The 9,815-nt window shown below is 35.9% G+C and overlaps 1 long non-coding RNA gene across 1 annotated transcript; it reads right to left on the bottom strand.

The window, feature by feature from the left end:
* Nucleotides 1–6,141: 6,141 nt before the first annotated feature.
* On the bottom strand, nucleotides 6,142–9,815 carry LOC107465457 (uncharacterized). The gene is made up of 3 exons (XR_001587350.3): nucleotides 9,279–9,815; nucleotides 8,972–9,151; nucleotides 6,142–6,342 (listed from the first exon to the last, which is right to left on the bottom strand). It is a non-coding gene; the product is annotated as an uncharacterized LOC107465457 (long non-coding RNA).

The following is a 9,815-nucleotide window of genomic DNA, read 5'->3' as shown; positions in this document are numbered from 1 at the left end:
ATATATATATGTATATAGTCAATAAATAAATAAGGGGGACAAAAATTACCCCAATGTTGAGTTAAGAATCCAAAGGTCAATGCATGTAGGATAAAATTAAAACAGTTGATACATGAGTATGGAATGTGAAAGAGAATTCTGGGTAGCTAGGTACAAACTCCATAGTTATATAAAATACATAGGTTATGTTAGAGTTTTAGTTAATTAAAGATTCAATTTATAAGCTCACTTAACCATATATGTATCTTACCTTTACCTTGGCCCCATTACAACCTTGAAAAGACCTCATGATGTTGCATTGGCATATTAAATGTTGTTGATTGGTTAGGAGAAGAACAAAATTTAGGGACCATAATTAGAGAAGGATAAAGTGATTACCCTATACACTGGAGAGATTAGAATATACATACATCATCAGTGAGGGTTCAATGCTTAAAATTTTATGTTCCCTGCTTTTGATGAGCTACCTTCTTGCATCTTTATCTGCTCTTACTGTATGAGAATTGAATTAGTGGAGCTTGATTTGTAATTGTTTTGAAGAGCTTATTTATTCTTAATCAAGTGGACAAGAATCATATAGTTGCATTCACATATATAGGTTGCATTGCATTACATGAGTTTTTACATGTTCCTAATCATTTATTCTATCTCCTTCAACTAAGCATGAGGACATGCTAATGTTTAAGTGTGGGGAGGTTGATAAACCACTATTTTATGGTTTACAATGTGTTTAATTGTGTGGTTTTATCATGGTCTTTACCCACTTATTCATATAATTAGCATGCATTTATATTTCCTTCCTAAAATTATTACATGATTGAAAACTTAATTCCTGGAGACCTTTAATTAGGTAATTTAATCCCCCTTTATTCCATTCGATGCCGTGATCTGTATGTTATGTGTTTCAGGCTTTATAGGGCATGAATGAGTGAGAGATTGGGAAGGAAGCTTACAAAAATGGAAGGAATACAAGAAATTGAGGAGATGACCAGCGAGAAGTGACGCGTACGCATTAGCGACGCAACCGCGTCGAAGAGAGGAACTCGCAGTGATGCGGCCGCATGAGTGACGCAGACGCGTGGTTTGGAAAAGCAGAAGCGACGCGGAGGCATGGACGACGCGCCCGCATGGAAAAGAAAAACGCCGAATGACGCGTCCGCGTGAATGACGCGTCCGCGTGACGTGCGCGATCTGCAGAATTTCAGAAGTCGCTGGCAGAGTTTTTGGGCCAAATTTCAACCCAGTTTTTGGCCCAGAATTACAGACTAGAGTCCGGAAACATGCAGAAATGAGAGACAATTCATTCTGCATAATTTTTAGTTTTAGATCTGGATTTACTCCTCCCCCAGGTTTTTCACTCACTTGAGCATTCATAATTAGCATTGGAAGATTTTGGCTTTAGCATTTGAGAAGAGTCTACCTCCGATACTAGTCATCTTATTTTGTTATTTACTTTTTATATTTATTCTTCCATATTATTAATCCCTCTAGAGTTGACTTTGGCTTATTTTTTACCAGTTATTAATATAGACTATTTTTATTTTCAATTAATCCTTTTATTATTGTGTATCATGTCTTCTTTTATTTTCACCATTAATTCTGTGAATTTTATAATTATGATGAGTGAGTAGTTCCAAGACTTGATTGGGGGATGATTAAAAGGAACCTCGAGTTGAACTACTCAAGAGAAAAATTATAAATGGGTTTATTGTTGAATCACCCTCTAATCATTAACTCTAGTCCTTCCCAAGGGAGAGGATTGGGACTTATGACTAGAAACAGATTTCCAACTTGCTTGACTTTCCTTTACCTAGTAAGGGTTAACTAAGAAGAGTAACTTCCAATTATCAATTAATCTTGAGAGTATTTCAACAAGAATAGGGCTTCCAACTAATCTACCCCCAGTCAAGGCCTTTATTTAAAATCAATTAAATTCTCTAATTTAATTTTCTGTTTATCAACTCGACCATTTTTGAAAACACCCAATTGTTGAAATTGCACATCTCTCTGCAACTCGTTGGGAGACGACCTGGGATTCATACTCCCAGTATTTTAATTTTCAATATTGTGACAACCCCTTTTAAATTGATAAGTGGATTTTCGGTTGGTTAAGGACTGTACTTGCAACGTGTCCCTTTTAATAAATTATTAACTTGCCAATTTCCGCCACGTCAGGTAAGTATACCGAATTGTCATCAAGTAAAAACTCACAATAGAGTGAGGTCGAATCCCATAGGGATTTATTGGTCAAGCAACTTTAGTTGGAAGAGTGTGCTAGTTGAGCTAAACAAAATGTAGTTGAGATTTGCAGGAAATTAAATGGCGGAAAAATAAATTGCAGAAAATAAAGTGCAGAATCTTAAATGGGGATTTGGGAAGATGAACATGGAAATAAATGACAGAAAGTAAAGAGAATGGGTAAGATCAGAGATGGGGGATTCATTGGGCTTAGGAGATGTTGCATTCTCTGGATGAAGTTCATTCTCATCTCTTCCTCAATCAATGCATTCATTGATCTCCTTGGCAATCTTAGGTGATTGGATCCCAATTCCTTAGCAATCCAATCTCTCTAAGCTTGAACAATTGCCCAATTCCTTGATTTAATTGCTCATGGGAAGAGATGAAGTATGGTCACTGATTATGCCACATGTATTTCCAAATCAAAGTGTTGGGAGGATTACATGTCACTATATCCGCCCAAACCCCAATTTGGTCCAACATGAAAAAGCATTTCTAGCATGATATCCTCATCCCTTTTCCAAGGCTCAAAGGAGATCCAATTATGGAGAGTTTCTTTTCCAAGACAACTAACCAATTAGATTAAGACCGAAAGCTTTCTAGTAAATCAAGAGAAAAGAAAGAGGAAGAAGAATGAAAACTATAATTGATCCATCAAATTACAATGGAGCTTCCTAACCCAATGAAAGGGGGTTTAGTTATTCATAGCTCTGGAAATGGAAAGTGATGAAAAATAATACATTCCTCAGAAAACTAGAAAATGCAGAAAGTAAATATACAGAGTGTAGTTCTCCAAAAGTGCCAAGCCTTTCTATAGTTCAAAACTACCCCTATATATACTACTCTTCTTGATCTTCTAGTGAGTTCTTCAAGTCTTGGATATGGGCCTTTGATCTTGAGTTGAAGCAGTTACAATCTTCAGTGGGCTCAGCTTTGTTTGCAGAAAAGTATGAGTTAGGCATGGGCGTTAGTTAGGACGTTAGTGGCGTTAACGTTAAGTGAAGATGTGTGTTCGAGAACGTTAGTGACAATCACCTTTTCCACTAACGTTCGAACCCAAAATGATCAACGTTAACTTCAACGTTAGTGGCATTTTTCCCTACGTTAGAGTTCACGTTAGTATAACTAACGTGACTCCTAACGTGGGCATGCCTAAGTTTCAAGAGCGTTAGTGACACTTACCTTTGTCACTAACACTCCAAATGCCCCTCCCTCCCATGTTAGAGTTCACGTTAATTAGATTAACGTGGCCACTAACGTGGTAGTGATTGCCATCTCCAACGTTAGTGACAAAGGTGAGTGTCACTAACGTTGGCTTATCATGCTTAGCTCCACGTTATCTCTCACGTTAGTGGTCTTAACGTGACCACTAACGTGGGCACTCTTGGGTTGGTCCAACGTTAGTGACAAAGGTGAATGTCACTAACGTTGGTGATTGGTTCTTCATCCCACGTTAGAGTTCACGTTAATTGGATTTGAAGGCGTTATTGGCGATCACTTCGAAGGCGTTATAGAGTGTTGCGATTATGTTCTTGGTAATTGGCTATCTTCCTTTTAAAACTTTTTTTCAAAAATAATTTTTCTTTGATTAAATCTTGTGTCAATTTTTAAGTTTGGTGTTCTCTTGTTAATTTCCCTTTAGTTTTCAAAAATTTTATTGTAGTTTTCTAAAAATTTTAAGTTTGGTGTTCTATCTTCATGTTCTTGTTGTTCTTGTGAGCCTTCGAAGTGTTCTTGAGTCTTCTTTATGTTTTGATCTTAAAATTTTTAAGTTTGGTGTTCCTTGGTGTTTTCCCTCCAAAATTTTCGAAAACAAGGAACATTAGATCTAAAAATTTTTAAGTCTTGTGTCTTTTGTGTGTTTTTCTCTTTCATCATAAAATTAAAAATAAACAAAAAATATCTTTTCTAACTATTTTTAAATATTTCAAAATTTTTCAAATAAATTCAGATTTCAATTGCAAAATTTTATCTTATCATATCTTAGTTGTCAAGTTTTCAAAAAAAAAAAATCATATCTTTTTCAAATATTTTCTCTTAATTATTTTCTTACAAGTATCTTCAATTTTAAGACATATTTTTTTCAAAAATCAAATCTCTTTCAATTTTTCTCAATATTTTCGAAAAAAAAAATTTAAAAATTAATTTTCAAAATCTTTTTCTTTCTTTTTATATATTTTTCAAATTTTTTGTCCTAATTTATTATTTTGATTGAAAAAATTTTAAGTTTGGTGTTTTCTTGTTAAGAAAGTTTCAATCTTTAAAATTTTAAAATCATATCTTTTTCAAAACTTCCTAACTACTTTCTCTCTCTTCAATTTTTCGAAAAGCCTCATCAAAAATTTTCAAAAATCTCTTTTATTTTATTAATTATTCTAGTTTCCAATTTTAATTATTATTATTATTTCAAAAAAATTTAAAAATATATTTTTAATAATACTAGTTGAATCTCTAATTCACATCATCTCCCTTTTTCCATCATGGACCTAAGTGGAAATGAATAGTTCAGAAGAACTCTGGGGTCATATGCTAACCCCACTACTGCTTCATATAGGAATAGTATCTGTATACCCTCCATCAGAGTCAGTAGTTTTGAGTTGAATCCTCAGCTCATTATCATGGTGCAGCAAAGTTGCCAGTATTCCGGTCTTCCACAGGAAGAACCTACAGAGTTTCTGGCACAGTTTTTACAAATTGCTGACACAGTACATGATAAGGAATTAGATCAGGATGTCTACAGATTATTACTGTTTCCATTTGTTGTAAAAGACCAAGCTAAGAGGTGGTTAAATAACCAACCTAAGGCTAGCATAAGGACATGGAAATAGTTGTCAGAAAAATTCCTAAATTAATATTTCCCTCCAAAATGGATGACACAGCTAAGGCTGAACATCCAAGGCTTTAAGCAAGGAGATAATAAATCTCTTTATAATGCCTGAGAGAGATACAGAGAGATGCTAAGAAAATGCCCCTCTGAAATATTTTCAGAGTGGGTGCAGTTAGACATCTTCTATTATGGGCTTACAGAGAAAGCTCAGATGTCTTTGGACCACTCAACTGGTGGATCTATACACATGATAAAGACAATTGAAGAAGCTCAAGAGCTCATTGATACAGTTGCAAGAAATCAGCATCTGTACCTAAGTAGTGAGTCTTCCATGAAAGAAGAGGCTAAAACAGTAACTGTTGAACTCAATCCTACAGAATAAGTTACTGAATTCAATCAGCAATTAGATTTTCTAACAAAATAGCTAACCAAATTCAAGGAGATACTACAAGACACAAGAATGGCTAATATGAATATGGAAGTACAGTTGAAGCAAACAAAATAGCAGTTATCAAAACAAATAACAGAAGAGTGCCAAGTAATTCAATTAAGAAGTGGAAAAACATTAAATACCTCACTTCAAAGCAGCAAGGAGCCAAGAAATGAACAAACTGCTACCCAAAATCCTTCTGAGGACAGTAAGAGCCCAGAGAGGAATAATTCTGGTGCTCAAACGCCAGAAAAAAGGGTGAAAAGCTGGCGTTAAACGCCCAACCCATGCTCAGTTCTGGCGTTCAAACGCCAAAAACAGGTAAGGAGTTAGCGTTAAACGCCCAAGGGAAGCTCAGTTCTGGCATTCAAACACCAGAAACAGGTAAGGAGTTGGCATCCAATGCCAATCCAGCTTCCAACCCTGGCATTCAAACGCCAGTGATGGATCATGTAACGTCCCGTCCAACAAAATACCTTGCTTAAGTCAGGGTATTTCTACTAGAAATAACGTTACGTGACCTTTTCTAATATTAACTACTTAATTAATGAGCCTTTGTATCGATTTCGCGTTTTAGTTTTAAGAAAATGCCAGAAAATTTTGTTTTTATTCATTCAAGACATGTATCAAAGATAAGCATTGCAAATAATAATAATAATCATATAAGTATTATTAATAGTAACTCTTATACATAAGAAGTCATATAAACCCAAATACAACACCTACCCCTCTGTTAAAATAAAACCTCAAAGGACAAGAGCGAGGGGACTCTATGAAAGCAATTAAAACCATAAAGAAAACCTACTAATCGCTCGCAGCTTCAAATCACGTCTTCAAACCTGTGTCACTGAAAGGGTGAAAAATTTGGGGGTGAGAACAAAACCACATGTTCTCAGTAGAGGTCGAGAATGCCGTTAAAGTAAAGAATAAAGCGCAAATAGTTAGCTTCGTTCGGAGATATTTAAAATAACACTATTTTCATTAGCCTTACGAATCCTTTTGAAAACCACCAGTTTAACATTCAAAGTCCATAACTTTCTTTAAGAGCATCAGTTAATTATCTAAAATCTTAAACCCATATTTTTCTTTATAAAACTCTTAAAGTTTCCTAGACTGTATGAATGACCAACCTGTTCCAAGCATAGGTTCATTAAGTCTATGCTGAACCAGTTTGATTTTTCATACTTTACTAGACCATAACATAAAGAAGTTACTTACGCGGTATAAATGATCATCCTGCTCCAAGCATAGGTTCATTAAGTCTATGCTGAACCAGTCAGATACTTTATACAAAACTAGACCTCAAACATACCAGTCACGGCCTTAGGCCCAAACAACTCAATCAACATCCAATCACCACAATCCAAACAATCAGTTACAAACACAGGTAATGAGTTTCAAACACAATCAAGAGCAATTACATCAAGTATAGCAATTAGCAGTTAAACAGAATTATTCACTTAGGCAAACCAATTACAATATACACACCCAAACAATGTCACATAGATGCATATGATGAATGTCTAGTCCTAGTACAGGCCATGAGCTCATGTGTCGGTTGGCTGCCCGCAATCCGGACATTTATCCGGTCACGAGTAATCCTTCATCTGCATCTATATTACTCTTTTTCTCTTTATCTCTTTACTCTTTTGTAATTGTAAATATGCAAGCGGGACAAAACCCACGTCCTTGCTAGCAACTTTATAAACCAAATATATTTTCTCAAAAGAATCAGTAAAGTTGTTATCGTTAAACAAGTCTCAAGTATTCATTTTGATTAAGTCCTTTTACTTTTATAAAAATTTGGACATAATCTCCTTTAAAAATAGGACCTATCCACCCTTACGGGTTCCTTCTTTCTCAATATTTCATCATCCTCTTTCAGCAATTGCCACAACAATATATCCTCAAAAACATTTGATAATAGAAAATCTATTTCTTAAATTCCATATCCAAAATAATTGCCAACACAACTTGGAAGCCTGATTTTCATTTTGTTTTTAAAATATCAAATGAATTCGGAATCACGCAAACTTTATATCCATGCAACCGTCTCGAATTAAGCTTTCTATTAAACCAAAATTCATAATTTTTCGCTGACTCTAGCTTCGGGAATATAAGCAAAATCGTGACTGCTCTGCAGTGTTTTAAAACCAGAAGAACGGCAGCAGCATGTGATATTCAAAATTCAATATAAAATCCAAGTTAAATCCAATGACTTTGAAAATTAATACAGTTCAACTACACTCATCCAAGTTTCTTTTCCAATTGGTTTCAGGTCAATATCATTTTTTATGAAGAAGTTATATAACCTAGAAGCTAACTAATTTTCTTTAGAATTCTGCTTTAAAAGTTAATGAACTTATCTTCTTCCAAGTCCCATAACTTACTCATTAAAACATGGATAGCCCTGAAATTTAAGTCACATATGCTAAACATACTTAATTTTCACTTCCAATTGATTGCACCTCGATATCCAACCAGGTTCAAAAGTTATAAACTCTCAAAGTTACTGATTTAAGAAAACAGAATCTGGCCTTTACTGCATAATGTATCGTATTTCAAAAATTTGTATCTTTTAAACCGCAAGTTCAACCGTTCTGAAATTTTACGACATAAAAATAATAGGACTAAAGTTTCATTTAAAATTGGTTTCGCTTCAAAATTCAATTCGGAACATTCACAGCAGAGCCAACAAGTTACTTCTGTTCCAAAAATTCTGCAGTAAAAATCAGATCCCACAACCATTACTCGAAAATTCACCATAAATCTTATATTTAATGAAAAGGTCTCAAACTCTCCAATTCAGTCCCAATTATTCCCAAGTTTAACCAGGATTTCGTTCAACGCAATTTCGGTCATCACAGAATTAGTTACAGTCTTTCAAAGTTACTGTTTTCACTTAAAGGTAATGCAGAAATTCAGATTTTAAGGCTTAACTTTGAAAAATCATAACTAAATCTTCGGTTAATACGAAACCTTCAAATTTAAATCCTAACAACTACACTTGTTAAAGTTTACTCAGATTTTAATCTCATACCATTTCGATCACTAGCAAATTACTAGGCCGTCCTCAAAGTAACCATTCTATTTTGAAAACCAGATTCTTAATAATAGTTTAGTCTTTTAGGCCCTAAATCTTCAACAATTCTGAATCCAGTATCAAATATATCAAATGATTATCTTAGTCTCAGCCATTTATACATAATCAGTCAAAACCACAATCCTCTACTAATCTCAAGTCACTTTCACAGCCATAGCAATATACCAAACAACCATTTTAACAACCAACAATCAATAATTCAATCATCTACCATACATAATTACAATCAATTCAATCACAGCACCAAGCACAATCGCAATCACAATCCAACATTCATATAATCAATTAATTACTCACAGCTGTTAATACTATTTGCAGTTATTCAGTAAACCTTGTTGGCATTCCTAAATTAAAATCATTTTAAACCCCCTACCTCAGTTAGTCGAAACCGTCGAATTTAAACGTGGCGATCCCCTTCTTTTTCCAGTTTACAATAGCTAGTACGGCCGGAACAGTAGCAGTAACCTCAGTTCTTCTGGGGAAGCAACAACAATGACATCGGTGGTTCCGGATAAGGACAGCAATACCGAACAAAGACAGTGATGATTGGCAGCTAAGGAAGATCAAGAAAACGAGGCATTTTATAGTCAAGGAAATAGCAAACCAAATAATGGCAACAGAACACAACTCAATGCTACCAGGGAAAAGCAGAATAGAACAGCAACGGCAGAGTAACCTACGATGAACATGAAGCATGGAGGCGATGAAAACAATGGCGGCGGACCTTCAGTGGCGGCGACGCGGCGATAACAGAGATCAGACGCGACAGAGCTTCCTTCCTCACGCATCTCTTCTCCCTCACGACAGGTATGACATCGCAACAGCAGCGGTGTGACGGGTTCGGTGGAGGCACAACGATGGTGACGCGAAAGTGCAGCTTCGACAGTGATGAAGGCGCGACAGAGACACAGCGGCGCTACCCTTCGCGCACAAGCTCTCCTCGTGTTTGTCCTCTCCCTCGCGAGCGTTCAGCTCCTCAACGGCTTCAAATCTGATGGCGATGTGACCTTGCTCCAGCAACGGTGATGGCAAGGCGAGGTGCTGCGGTGGCGAGCTGGACAGAGCAGAGTGTGGCTCCCTCTTCTCTGATTCCACGCTCTCTGTTCTCCCTTTCCATTTCTTTGTTTCTTTCTTTTGTTTGGGTGTTAGTGTTTTGGAAGAAAGGTGGGGTGAGGGCTGCGTTCTGAGGCTGGGGAAAAGGGGAAAATTAGGATTGG

Source organism: Arachis duranensis, chromosome 9 (genome assembly GCF_000817695.3).
Source record: "Arachis duranensis cultivar V14167 chromosome 9, aradu.V14167.gnm2.J7QH, whole genome shotgun sequence".
Classification (NCBI taxonomy): Eukaryota; Viridiplantae; Streptophyta; class Magnoliopsida; order Fabales; family Fabaceae; genus Arachis; species Arachis duranensis.
This window is presented reverse-complemented; position numbering and strand designations above follow the sequence as displayed.